The sequence below is a fragment of the Gallus gallus genome, chromosome 23 (genome assembly GCF_016699485.2).
Source record: "Gallus gallus isolate bGalGal1 chromosome 23, bGalGal1.mat.broiler.GRCg7b, whole genome shotgun sequence".
Taxonomy (NCBI): Eukaryota; Metazoa; Chordata; class Aves; order Galliformes; family Phasianidae; genus Gallus; species Gallus gallus.
Window position 1 is genome coordinate 2,972,143 of NC_052554.1, and position 13,496 is coordinate 2,985,638.

General features: G+C 51.8%; 1 protein-coding gene across 10 annotated transcripts in view; it reads left to right on the top strand.

Annotated features, from left to right (window-relative positions):
* The window catches only part of EPB41 (erythrocyte membrane protein band 4.1), a 75,708-nt gene that overhangs the window by 17,280 nt on the left and 44,932 nt on the right, over positions 1-13,496 (top strand). The gene's annotated exons all lie outside the window — the stretch shown is intronic.

Sequence of the window (13,496 nt, forward strand, 5' to 3'; positions counted from 1 at the left end):
CCCCTGAGGGTTGGGCATTGCTGGGACGGTGACGCAGCTGGGCTGAGCCCCGCTGCCTTACTGCGAGTTGTTCTCCTCCTGCAGCCCCCTGCCTTGCTTGTTGCCTTCCAGCTCCCAAACTCATGGAAAGAGGAAGATCTAGGATAACTTACAAGAGAGCAGCAAGGATTTGTCGCAGTTTGGTTTTGAGCAGCCCTGGAGCAGAGGCAGAGAGCCCCAGAGCTGCTCCAACCCTCATCCTCTCTGCTGTTATCTCCAGCTGCCAACTTGAAAGCGAGTGTGTGCAGTGAGAACCCGGTGAGAGACACAGGGGATAAACACACCGAGTGCTGTAGCGTAGAACTGAAGTGTGGGCTGCCTGCTGGCAGCTGCAGAAATAACTTTCATCTGTGTACAAATCAGAAACGTTTGGGGCTCAGGGAGGAGCCCGGCTGCGTAGAGAAGGAGTGTTCTCTGCTGGAGGTCTGTTGGGTGTTTGGTTTCTATGCATCTCTGAAGGCTTTGAGGACTTCCGTGCTTTCTTGGAGAGCAGCAACAGCCAGGAAGAGGGAAGAATCCGGGCTCAGTATTGCTCTTCCCTTCATTCCCACGCGCAGCCAGGCCCTGTGCTGTGTTCACATGTGCTGGAAGTGAGCTCTTCCAGGTGCTCTGCTTTGCAGAGTTAATTGTGAGGATCGGCCGCCTTCGGTCTGCAGAGTTTCTGACTGATGATTTAATGCTGTTGGGGGAATGGGCACTGGGGAAGGGTCATCTAACGAGGAGGAGTAGCAGCAGTGATGGCATCGACATGGGAAGGGTGTGCTGAATTCCTCTGCCCCCGGCTGCTCCTGATCCCATTTCCAGCATGCACGCATTGTTAGAGGAGAGCTTTTCTCTGGGCTGTTGTTCTGTGTTTTGTTTCCAGTGTGGCTGCTGTCTCCCCATTGCCCACCTGACTGCTCTCCTCAACAAACGCTTCCTGTGTTTACGTGCAGCACTATCTGCTCTGTTTGTTCCTGCCTGGGCGCTTCCTTTCCCTCCCTCAGGATGTGGCTGAAAATCATAGAACAGAATCACTGAGGTTGGGAAGGACCTTTAGGATCACCACCCCCAACCCATCCCACCAGAACCCCATCCCTCAGTGCCACATCCCACAACCTTGGAGCACCCCCAGGATTGGTGACCCCAAACACCCAACCTGACCCTCCGCCGCTGCAACTCGAGGCCGTTCTGCTGTCCTATCCATCAGTTGCTGCTGCTCTCCCATACAGAAGCTGTAATGCAAACCCCAGCGCCTCGAGCAATATTTCCCACCACTGGAACAACTTCTTTTTCCTGTCTCATTTTGCTCCTGGAGTGAGATGGTGTTTGTGTTCCAGGGCACTGCTGCAGAGAATGTTCCCCTCCTGCACCCAGATATGCAGAGCTGCGCTCCTGGCTTCGTGTTGTGTAGCTGCTGCTGCCCTGCAGCTTATTGAGAAATGATGATTAGCAAGTAGAGGTCTTCCCCTTGCAAAGGTGTAGGTTATTGAAAAGAGGTCCTACCATGTGATGGATAGAGCTGGAGAGCCTGGGATGTGGAATCTGTTGGTGTTATGTCTGCGTGCCTCCAGAGGCAGAGCCACTGCTACACAGTGATCATGAGCAATGACTCCAGCCAAGCAAGGAGCCTTGCAGTTAAAGTGAAATTTAGTGTTTTGCTGTGATGCCTTTTGTGCAGCTTTATTTCTTTCTCTAATTACATTGGGCTCCCCAGCATGAGAGCCGTCTGATCGCTGCACCAGCCAGCTTTTTGGTCTGGGTTCGGTCTGTGCAGCTCACGTTGCAGGAAAGGGAATAGATGTGCAGTAGGCTTAGCTTCTTTTTCCTCTTGTTTTGAGGTGGAGATGCACCTCTGTGCCTCTGCAGACCCCATAAAGCACAGTGGCTCCTGGCATAGGAGCAGATGCAAGAAAATCTTAACCATGATTTCAGTGTAACAGCCCTCATTTTGGTCTCTTACGCTGTGAGCAGCATCATAAGGAAGGGGAGATTCTGATGGAATCTGCTGAAAAACAGGGATAGATTTATACCCATCTTGGACATGGGTTCACCTCCTGATTCTGGCCCAGTGTGGGCTTTGTGGTGGGACCCCTCCTGCACTGCCCTCATCCACCGCAGCAGAATCACCCCTTGAGAACATATTCTGAGACGTGCTGCCATTCGTTTAAAGCAGGAAAGCACAAATGGTTTTGTACTCCTTCAGCTGGAAAACTCCAGCCGAGCTTTTCTACCAAATTTGGGATTTGGGAAGTGGTGCATAAATGCAGCCAGCTGCTCCACAGGGCTCAGCACACCCATGAGCTCCAGCTCAGCCACATCCATCTCAGCAGGAGGAAGCAACTGGAGTGTGCGTGGCTTTTGTGTGCATTTCTAGGCTGAGCTCGATGCCTCTTTGTTGCATTTGCTTTCCCACCCATTGCCTGGGTGTTGTGCAGTCGCAGGGTGCTCTTTGGGTGCATGGTTTGCATGCTGCAGGCCGTAGGCATTTGGCAATGAGTCACAGAGCCTGGGAGGGCCCAGAGTTCATGGGAGCAGTCAGGGAGAGCCCAGGTCTTTGCACAAGCTCAAAATGAAGGGTTATAACCATGAGATGATCTGGATGTATCGGTGTTGGTGCTGATAAGCTTGTTTAGCAGCAGGTTCAGGATTAAGGCTTGTAATTCATTGCTTGTTGAGAAAAATCTGCCTTTGCCACTCCAAGCAATGAATTGTGTTTTCCAAGTGCAAGCTGAAAGCCAGTTTGACTTGGAGCAGTGCAGACATTTGGCTTGCACGTGGCTGGTTTGTCATGCAGGCCGTGAGCCCATGTGGGGCCTGGCACAGCTCTCATGGCTCTGTGTGGTTGCAATGACCGTATTTGCAATCTGCATTTACTGTGAGCAGAAAGCAGCACGGCGATTGCTGTCTGCATACCAGGATACCTTTGGTGTCGAATGTTTGCGAACAGGGATGCGTGTGTGCCTTGTGTGAGATACACCCATGTGATGGGCTGGTCTGCTGGCACTGGAGAGGTGGTGTTTGGGTGGCAGTTTCCTATTTCTAAGCAGGCTGGAAGTTGTTTGTGGTGCTTACGATGACGCTGTTGTGGTGCAGATGAACTGTGAACAAGCTGTTCACTGGGTGAGCACTGATGGATTTCATCGCTGCTCTGCATATTAAATACATCATGGACCAGAAGGGCTCTTTCTACTGTCCCAGGGTGCTCCACTGAAGCACTGACAGCTGCACACGAACCACCCGTGTTCTCCAGTGTCTCTCACGTAGGTGTGCACCTGCTGTGCCCAATGCACACTCCTATGGGCTCACTGCAGGTCCCAGCCCTGGTGCCATGCAGGTAGGTGGGAAGAGCAGAAACGAGTCGCAGATGATACAGGCTGCTCAGAGAAGAGCTATTTACCTTCTCTGTTTTTTCCCCCTTCCTCAGAGTCTTGCACTGACCGAACCTCAGGAGTTCAAACCCAAAACAACATGTATTGAATGTATATTGAACAAGTAAATGAGTAGATGGTGGTGGTGGAGTGTAGCATTTGCTTTTGGCTTTCAGCCCTTTTGGATGGGTGGCACTGGGACAGCGCTTTCTGCAATGGAAGCCAGAAAAAAGGCAGAAAAGAGAGCAAAGTTTATAGAATCTTGGCGTGCATCTGCCTTTAGAATGTTTCATTTTCTCAAGATCCATCAGAAGAATGCCTTGTGGGTGAGTATTTCATCTGAGCAATACAGGAATACCTCCCTGCAGTGGTAATGGCAATGGGCAGTGTGCTGGTGAAGGCATTGCGCTCAGTCCCAGAACAGCTCCAGCTCCGTGTGGCTCAGACACTGCCCATTGCTGGCTGCACAGGAGCTCACTTAGGGCCCTGTATCCCTCCTGTCCCAGAATCTCTGTCAGTTTGCAGAGGAGAGGCTCATCTCATCCATGGGCTCACTGCAAGTGGAGCTCCCGACCGCGCTGTGCCGCCCGCGATCCGGGGTGCGCTCTGTAATTAATGCAGGCTCTTGAGTGCTGAGTAATTGGGAGCAGTAATTGGATGGGAGCTTAAGAGTAGGAGCGCAGTTAAATAAACAGGCTCGGGAGTGCGATGGCAGCAGGTGAGATGCCTGGGAAGGGTAAATCCCAGCTCTGTGCTGGCACTCACTGTGTGCTTCAGCAAGGAGCCCGGCAGCGCTGAAACAGAGCTGTGTGCAGCACCTCCCTCTGTTAGGGATGAGATAATGGAATGTCCTTAAGGAGGAGGTTTAATTCACTTTGGAGCAGTTTCTGCAATCCCTTCAGCACTGAGCGGTGGAAACCAGCTTGGGTTGTCCATGCGTGTGCTGAAGTGCACTCAGTGGGCGCTTCCTAACCAGAGATCAGCACGTGGAGGAAATCTGCATTCCTCGTTTGTGCTTCTTTTCCCTCTTAAGGCAGCAAAGACAAACCTCTTGCAGCTGCACAGTGTCCTGCACCCCGCTCAGCTTCGCTCCTTGCTGTGCAGCGCACTTTGTGTGCGTGTTGGTTATTGCCACTTCACTGACCCACTGACGAGGAACAAGTGAGCCTTTACTTTCAGCAGCAGTTTGTAAAGAGAACCTGAGGCTGTTGCCCATGAGGAGATGCAGAGAGGAGGCCTAAGGGTGCGTTTGTTGGAGGACAGGGGGGCAGCTTGCATGGGCCATCTGTCTGGCGGAGATGGGTGAGATCACATTCGCTTTTTGCTCTCTTCACCTTTTCGCCCTGGCGTCGTTTGAAGGCTCTTCTCATCGCAGCTCTGTCCCTAACAATGACACCAACAGAGCTTGCAGAAAAGAGGATTTGTGTGGCATTTTGTTCTCTTGTTTTCCGTGAATGTGGATTTCAGCAATATTGTTCTGTGGGCTCCGCTGTCGGCTGTGTGTCTGGTGCAGATGGGGCACGTGGGGTTCTGCCTCCGGTACCACTGGCAGCTGCACAGGACCAGCAGGTTTCATATCCACAGTGTGGATGGGAGCGATGTCTGTTCTTCGTTTTCTGCAGGGTTTGGTGCACGATTCCATACCTGAGCTGCTCCGGGTCCCCGTGGATCTGTGGTTCTCAGCTGGCCCAAGAGGTGTTGGGCAGTGAGGCTTCTGTTGAGCAAGAGGCAGTTGCACAACTGGGATTGAAATGTAAAAAAAGGGAAAAATAAGCAGAACTTCTCAAACCAAACACTCAGCACTGCCTTTGTGTCGCTGGGTGTGTACCGTGCACACAAACGTGGGTAGGGGGAGGATTATTGTGAGACCTGACTTGTAGAATGTGTGTCAACAGGATGCTGAATGGAGGAGAGGTGATGGCTTTGAGTTGTGCCAGGCCTGGTTCAGGTTGGCTGTTAGGAAAAACTTCTTGTCCAAAACAGTGGCAATGCATTGGCACAGCAGCACAGGGGGTGGTGGAGTCACCGTCCCTGGAGGTGTTCAGAGACCATGGAGATGTGGCACTGAGGGACGTGGTTATGGGCATGGTAGGATGGGATGGGGTTGGACCTGGTGATCTGAAGTCCTCTCCAACCTTAATGATTCAATGAAACGGGCACACAGCACCAACAGCCACCCAGAAAGTCTCCGCTGACTGTAAGCACGATGATTTATTTTGATGGGGAGATGCTAAACCTGCTGCATTCTGTTCGCTTTTGCTTATTTATTTTATTTGTTGTTTAATATTGCACCGTTTAAAGAGCTGTGTGTGTGCTGTCTGCTGCTGTCGTCTCAGCCAGGAGCGTTCCAGCCTCACACCATGGGAGCAGGGAAAGCCGCTTTCAACTTCAAAGCTGTGCCCCGGGTTCCGTGGTGCACGCCTGTGGTCTGCCTGCAAATGTCTGCCTTTGCACCGAGGCTCTCTTTAATGCACTCAGGGACACCAGGCTTCTGGTGCAGTGCTTAATGTAAAGTGAAATGGAGAAGCTGGGGGAGTGGGAGGAGGCGGGGGGGAGAGATACAGAGGGAATGGGGAAAGCTCAGTGGGGAGACAAAGCCAGGGACAATTAATTGCCCGAGAGAGAAGCAGAGCAGCTGTGCTGGAGCAGGAGGAGGACAGGATGAGTGCAGCCGAATGTGAGGATGGGAGAGGAGTGTTTGAGTGCATCTCACAGAGCAGCCTTTGGACTCCTGCGTGGGGAGGCATTGGGATCAGCAGCAGAATTGAGCTTGGCTTGAGATGCAGTCGCTGCAGTGCACTGTTCAGAAATGCAGGGGCCACCGAGGAGTGCTGTGTGGTGCTTAATGTGCCAGTGTGTCCTCCTGCTGTGCTGGGTTGCCAAGAGGGGAATTGAAGAAGTGAAAAAGCTGCTTGAGAACTGCTCAGATGCAGCAGCAGTGCTGGTATCAGTGCCTGCCCTAGAATCGAAACCCACATTAGGCTCAGCGCTTCCCATACAGCCCAGCAAGCTCCGAAAGCAGGGCAGCAGCTGAAAATGTCAGCAAACAGCCCTGTCATGTGGGTGCAGAATGTGTCTGTAACTCTGCCCCTGCAAGTACTCAGCGTGAGCACAGCTTCCTTTTCTGTAGTTCCAAGAAACCAACATTTGTGCACATTTCCTCCATGCAAATGATTGCAACATCTGTGAGCCGGAGCACTGTGCAGGAGGTGAGCAGAGCGGTGCAGTGCAGGAGGTGGAGGATGCTTCCGGTGGTCTCCAGCAGTGCAAAACATCTGCATCGCCATGCTCTCTTCCTTTCCATATTCTTTTTAATCCGTGCTCTCTCTTCCCCCCAAGGTGATACTGAATATCCTGCTTGCTGTTTGCTGCAGCCAGTGCAGCGGTCTGCCTGCTGGAGCCCAGCTGCTGTGTCCCTGTGAGCTATTAGGGCAGGAGTGGGCACAGTAATTCAAAGCGGGTGAGCACGGGCACCCCGTGGACTCAGCCCTAATGGCTTCGTGGGCAGGCAGGAGGTGTCAGCATCATTATTTTGGCTCAGCAGCAGAAGCCGTGGTAATAAAGTGCTCGTGCCCTCCTGGAGGATCAAAGGGATTCCTGACAGCTGAGCTACTGCAATGAAGTGTGCCGTTGTCCAGCTGTAACGGAGCTGGATGTGAAAATGTCCCTCTGTCCCCTGTGTCAGTATTGAGCATCTCCTGGAGCTGCAGCTTTAGCTCTGCCACCTTAGAGCTGTGCTCTGCTCCGCCAGGCAGACCGACGGTGATTTTTCACTGCTGTGGCCACGGAGTGCTTAATACCTGCCAGAAGAACAGGTGATTATTTAATGAAGAGCGCATGCAGTTTCTTGGAGCTGTGTTTGAATGTGCCCTGTTAAAGCTGGAAAAGCTGGTTCACATCTTGTGCTGTCAGCAGCACAGAGCAGGGTGGGAAACGACGGCAATTTTGATTCAAAGCCATCGTCAGTGCAAATGGTTGTTTGCAAATGTGTTGCATCAGATGTGTCGATGCATGTAATTAAGGAATGAAAACTGCTGCGTACCCCTAATTAAGGGGATTAAGAGGGAAAGCTGCCTGATTTCACTGCCTGGTGGAAAAACAAACAAACACCCTGGTGAAATGACTGCGAGGCCAAGTGTGTGCTCTGGTGGTTCTGCAGCCATAAACGGTGCCGAAAAGAGGAGCTCTGGGGGGAATGGCAGGGCTGAGCCGTTCTGTAATTTGTGTGTAATTGGCTATTGAGCTCAGAAAAGTATCTTTAATGACTGCTTTGATTTCTGTGAGTGGGGCAGAGGGCCATTGGGATGCTCGAGCTCCGGCTCTTCTCTGCACCGTTGGAGAGCTGTGGTGCCGCTGCCTTGCATTGCATGCATGGAATGGGGAGCACTGCAAAACGGGGGAGAGGGAACACTGAGTGATGGAATCTGCTGTGAGAATTCTTGGTTCTTGTGGGATGTGGCCTGCAGGTGAGGATGTGGAGGGCTGCAAGGGACGGGGGGGTCGCGCTGTGCAGGAGGTGTTGAGATGCCAGCAGAACCTCCTGTGCTTTCCAGCTTGTGAAGCCACCCTATGGGAGGGGGGGGCTTTGGGCCATGGTGCTTCACGAGCAGTACAGGTGGGTGTTGTTGTGGCTGCCCTGAGTTTCTGAGTGTGTGCTGAGGAGGTGCAGTGTGTAACACAGAGTGATGTTGGCAGTGTCCTGAAATGGTGAAAGTTTGGGCTCTTTGTGATGCTGTGAGGAGTGTACAGTGCAGGGTTTGAATGAGAGCAGTGTTCTCCTGGGCAGCCTGAGTTAGAGGTGGACAGCTCTGCCCATGGTGAGGGGTTTGGGACTAGCTGGTCTTTAGGGTCCCCTCCAACCTAAGCCATTCTATGATAAACACGGGGAAAAAAACCCAATGAATAGTGCATGGCAAACCCTTCTATTCAGCCACTCGAGATCTCTGCTCGTTTCTGTGTAGCTGTTGCTTTAGGAGACCAGGGTGCTTGTGTGTGCTGAGATTTGGGTTCTGGCCCCGTGCAGTGCGTGCCGTGCTCTGCAGGACTGGGTGCTATCTGCAGGCACAGGCGTGGGCGCTGGGGCTGTGCTGGGTGGGGGTGGGTGCTCAGCCCCTCCCTTCCTTGGGCAGATAGGGCTGCAGGGTTAACAGTGCAACAGCTGCTCCCAAGCTGTGCTGCTTCCATTGCAGGGGATCGGCTGCTTTGCAGACCTGCTGCTGCGTGGGGCGAGCTGCAGCGCTCACCCTGTGCTCAGGGCAGAATGGCATTGGTTCTGCTTTGTTGGACTGGGAGAGTCCTGAGAGCCACTGCTGCACAGTAGGAAGCGACACTTGTCTTATCCTGACAATCTCTGTCAGCAAGCTGCCGACCTGCTTCTGTCTTGCAGCATTAGGGATAGCACGGAAGCAGTCTGATGGTGCTGGCGGCCTCTGCAAGGAATCCATCCACAGGCTGCTTGGTTTTCGCTCCATCTCTTCCCAGTTCAAGCGAGTTTCCCTAACGCATCCCAAGCGGGCGGCCTTTCAGGACCCATTGCTGTTGACAGGGCTCAAGCAGCACACGTGTTTTCATTTAAATTTCAGTGCTTTGCTGATGAGCAGAGCCCATGACTTCCTGCGTGGTGACGTCCAGGGCTGCAGCATCTGGGAGGGCTTCTGAGGATATAGGGGAGGGGCTCTGGCTCTGCTCTGTTGTAATGCACTTACTGCTCCATTTAGTCAGGTCATTGTTTAAGCCTGGTCTTCAATTTGACATAAATGATTTGCTTCCAGCAGATGGTAAGCTACTATTTTTTGCCCTCATTTAAATAGGAAAGCTGTACGCTCCCAGAAGATGAAAGAGGGGCACGGTGCTGCTGACATACAGTAGATTACTAGGGCTGGTCTGGTGAGAATTAAATCCGGGCGGTTCCAATGTGCCATCTGTGTTATGGCTGCTTTCCGTGTGTGCCCAGGCAGATCCCGCTGCATCTCACATTACTGCAGGCATCCCTTTTGTTTAGCACCCAAAGCATCAGCACCAGAAGCCAACAGATAGGAGATGCCCGTGCTGACCGTGCCTCTAATAAAAGATGTTAAATTTTGCAAGAGCAATTCTTTATGGCATGGTTCTGTTGGACCTCTTTGTCCCTTTGTTGGACCTTTGTTGTCCCATAGCCTCAGTAGTGGTTCTGTAGAGGTTCTGCTGCTTAAAGTTGTTCCCATTTCTTGGGGTATTTATTGAGAGGCATTCAAATTCCTTATTTTGGTTAATAACAAAATGAAACTACTCAGTTGTGAGCTGTGCTTTCCCAGTAGTAGAGCATCATCTGTGGGCTGTGTTACTCCAACACATGTCCTGCTCTTAGCTCTCCTATCCCAGAACACGCTGTGGTTGTGCATGCAGCAGACCTTGCTGAGCTGTGTTTGCTGTTTGCAGAGATGGGCTGTGTGCTTTCTCCATGTACTGTGGAATGAGAAGGAGTGCACTTGAACAGAAGCACCGCTGCTGCTGCAGCTGTTTGAGTTCTTGCTTTAGCAGGAGTGTCTCTCGTTGGCGTCTCCAGCCTTTGATGGAGCTGTGCTGTTCAGTGAAGCCTCACGTTTTTGGCTGGGAGGATCGGGCAATGTGTTCTAGCAAAGGGCTGCAGTTACACAGTGTGGCATCACTGCAGCATGGTTTGTGTTCTCAGAAGTGCAGTGCTCCCGGGGCTCTCCTTCTTCTTCTTTAGGTTGTTGGCTGCAGTTGCAATCTCCTCTTATCTGGCTGCAGCTTCAAGCTCAGTTATTTCTGCTTGTTTGAAGGCAGTCAACATCTGTGTGCCTCATGCAAAAATGACTCATAGATTTTTTGGGTGGGTGGTGGGAGGAAGAGGAAGAAAGGGGAAAACGGGTACAAGAGAGAGTCCCATGGGAGGGATGGACCCAAAGGCTGCGTCCATCCTGAGGGACAGCTCTCTTCCAACATCTGCAGGAGAGCCCACACTGGTGTGGGTTGGAACTGAGGGTGGATACCCCCTCTCTGCTCACCAAACACTACCAAGCATCGTATCAGAATGTGGATATTAGAAGCAGGGTACGCAGTCAGACAACTTACTCCTTTTAAGGCTGAGATTTGGTTTGTTTAAAGGGTTTTGGAGAAGAGAAGCAGGGTGAGTGCAGGTGGAAAGAAGCCTGTGTTCCCTGCTGTAATGCTATGGGCCCTTGGGTGGAAGGTGGGCAGTGAGCTGTGAGGCTGGAGGGGTCGGGGCACCCGGGGGGCTGAGGGTCTGCTTTGCAGGGCTGGTGGGTTCAGAAGACCTGCTGTAACTGTGTGCAATTCGGTTTTCTTCTGATTGCTTCCTATTGCTGTAGAGTTCCTGTCTGAAGTAGGATGTTCTTAAACTTTGAAATGCTTAAATACAGATCCTTATGTGAATGTTTGCAGGTGAGGTATTTACTCAGCAGTCTGTAAAGGCAGCATAGGACCATATCTAAGTTTTTCTGTGCTTTGTGTATTCCTGTAGCATAAAATGCCCTCTCTCCACTGGACCAGAAACCTCCCTCCAAACCCAACAGTGACAAATATGGCAGTTAGAGCAGCTGAGCAGCATGGTGCTTCTAAATGCAAACCCAGAAAGAACGAGTCCCTCTGCATCCAGCGTCACGAGAGCTGGAAAACCTGGCGGAACAGCAATGGAGAAAATGTCTTTAAAGCCCACTTTTTGTCTAAATAATGAGCAGGAGAGCGGCAGAGCAGGAACTGGGCTCTTTGTGTCAGTCCTACTGCAGATATCTTGCATGGGAACAAAATGCTGTTGAGCAAACACGTCTGTCCAGCAAACATGGAAGGAATGGGCTCCTGAGGTACCACGGCCTCTTGGTTGTGTGGCTCGCTTGTGAGCTCCATTGCTTTGGGTTGAGAGCCTGAGGGCATTTCTGAGCATAAAACTGGAGAGAGGCAGCAGCCAGCCCAGGCAGGGCTCAGCTCTTACAGCAAGATGCTCGAGTGCGCTCCCCGGGTTAGCAGTGCTGGTGGCTCACTGCCACGATTCCGTGTTTATTGGGAAGGGCAGGGAAGGGAAGTGCTCCTACGTGCCCATCTCCACATCCCCTGCCCTGGGAGGGGGATTTGGCCGAGGGAAGCTGAGCTCTGACGCCATTCCTGGGGGACAGAGGAAAGATGTGGAGATGTTTATTGGGCTCCGGCTGGTCCCACCTTCAGACGTTGGGATGAACGCTGTGTGCAGCGCACAGTGGTGGCTGCTTTGAAATCCGAGCAAGCAAACAGACTGTTTCCAGAGATGTTAGTGATTAAAAAGAGAATGTTACATCCAGAGGAAGTGTTTGTTTGCAGCCTGTCTTGTTTATCACCTTGCTGAGGCTCCTCTGCTGCTGTCCCCTTCCGTCGCTCCTGATTTCCAGAGCCGTTTTTGTTTTTGAGACAGCAGAGCACTTCAAACGTGTGTTTTGGTGGTGGTTCTTATAAATGCATTTATTCAACGTAAGCACAGAGGGAAGCAGCAAGTAAGCGTCCTCCTTGGGCAGCAGGTGCATGGCTGGCTGCTGCGTGCTCAGGATGGGGCCATCCCGCAGCATGGCAGGGAGCCGGCTGAGTGCTGCATCTGCCAGCACCTTTCCTTTCATTGGGACTTCACAGCCTTCTTGAAGAACTTTTTCTGCCTTAACCTTGCAAAAACAAACTCCTGCAAGACTTCTCTGAAAGGCAAACAGACCCACGTTACGCAGCCTTTCCTCGTAAGGAAGATGCTTCAGGCCCTTCATCATCTTTGTGGCCCTCCACTGGACTCCTCCCAGGAAATCCCAGTCCTGTTTGAACTGGGGAGCCCAGAACTGGACACAGTGTTCTGAATGTGGCTTTGCAAGGTCAGAGCGGGGGGGGGGGGGGAATCCCTCAACCTGCTGGCCACACTCATTTCAATGCATCCCAGGATCCCATTGGCCTTCTTGGCCACTGATGGCTCATGGCCAACCTGTTGGCCACCAGCAAATTGCGTAGGCAGCTGTGCGTGTGGTCTGATGCTGCAAAACCAGGATAAAGTGAGCCCTGTGGCTCATTCCCAGAGTTGGCTGCTGTGGTTGGGCCAGGGAATGGGATCTGGGGGGGTTTCAGGGATCCTGTCCCAAATGCAGCTCGGCTCCGGGTCCCACTGCTGCGTGGTCCAATCCCACAGTTACATCTCTGCTGCCCACAGGGTTGCAGGCTGCCAGCGGTCCCCTGTGGAAAAGCAGCATTGCTGAACTCAGGAATTGTGCATTACTGGGGAAGGAAAGCCAGAGCAGGTCCCTAATGCTGCTTTGTTATAAACCACAGCTTTAGCAATAACGTTAAGCTTTTGCATTAAATGCAGGGTTAGAGAGCTCTGCAAAGCTGGGGAGCCTCTTGTCTTTTAAGCACTCTGTTTATGTTGACAATTAGTTGGAGCTAAATTAAAACTGTTGGCTGTACCGATGTGTGGGAGGGTGACATCTTAACGTGTTCCTTAAGTTGGTGCTCTGTGGAAATGTTTGTGTGCTGAGGTTTGGGCTGGGGGATTGGGAGGCATATTGGATTATATGCTATTTGCTCTGCGTAAGCAGTGGCAATTTATTGCTGCAGATACATGTGATGCAGTGCACAAAGATTAGTTCTATCCTCTCTAAAGCATGATTATTTTAGGGCCTCTTTATACCTTAAATAGATATTCCCCGCATGTGATTTCCATCTTTTTGTGTCAACAGCCCAGGCTAAAGTTGAAATAAACATTGCATCAGCTTAATAACACAGCTCTGAAGAAATCTGCTCTCCATTATGGAGATTGTTTGCAAGCCTTTTAGTCTTACATTTTTCAGATGTTTGGTACTGCAGCGCAGAGGTCTCATGAATCCCAAAGTGCTCTCAGCCTCTTTGGGTCTGCCTTGTGCCGAGCAGGGTGGTGTTTGGAAGTACAGCTCCCAGCACAGCACTTGGTCCTATTTTGCACCCCCCTTTTTAGATCATTTTGAGGTTCTGCAGCCTGTTTCAGGGTCGTGTGGATGTGAGCAACGCAGGTGGGCATGCAGCTCCTGTTGGCTGGGTGGGCTTTGTCTCAAGCAGCAGCTTTTCCCTCCCGTAGCAGCTGGGCTGGGGGATGCTGTAGTGCTGTGAGCC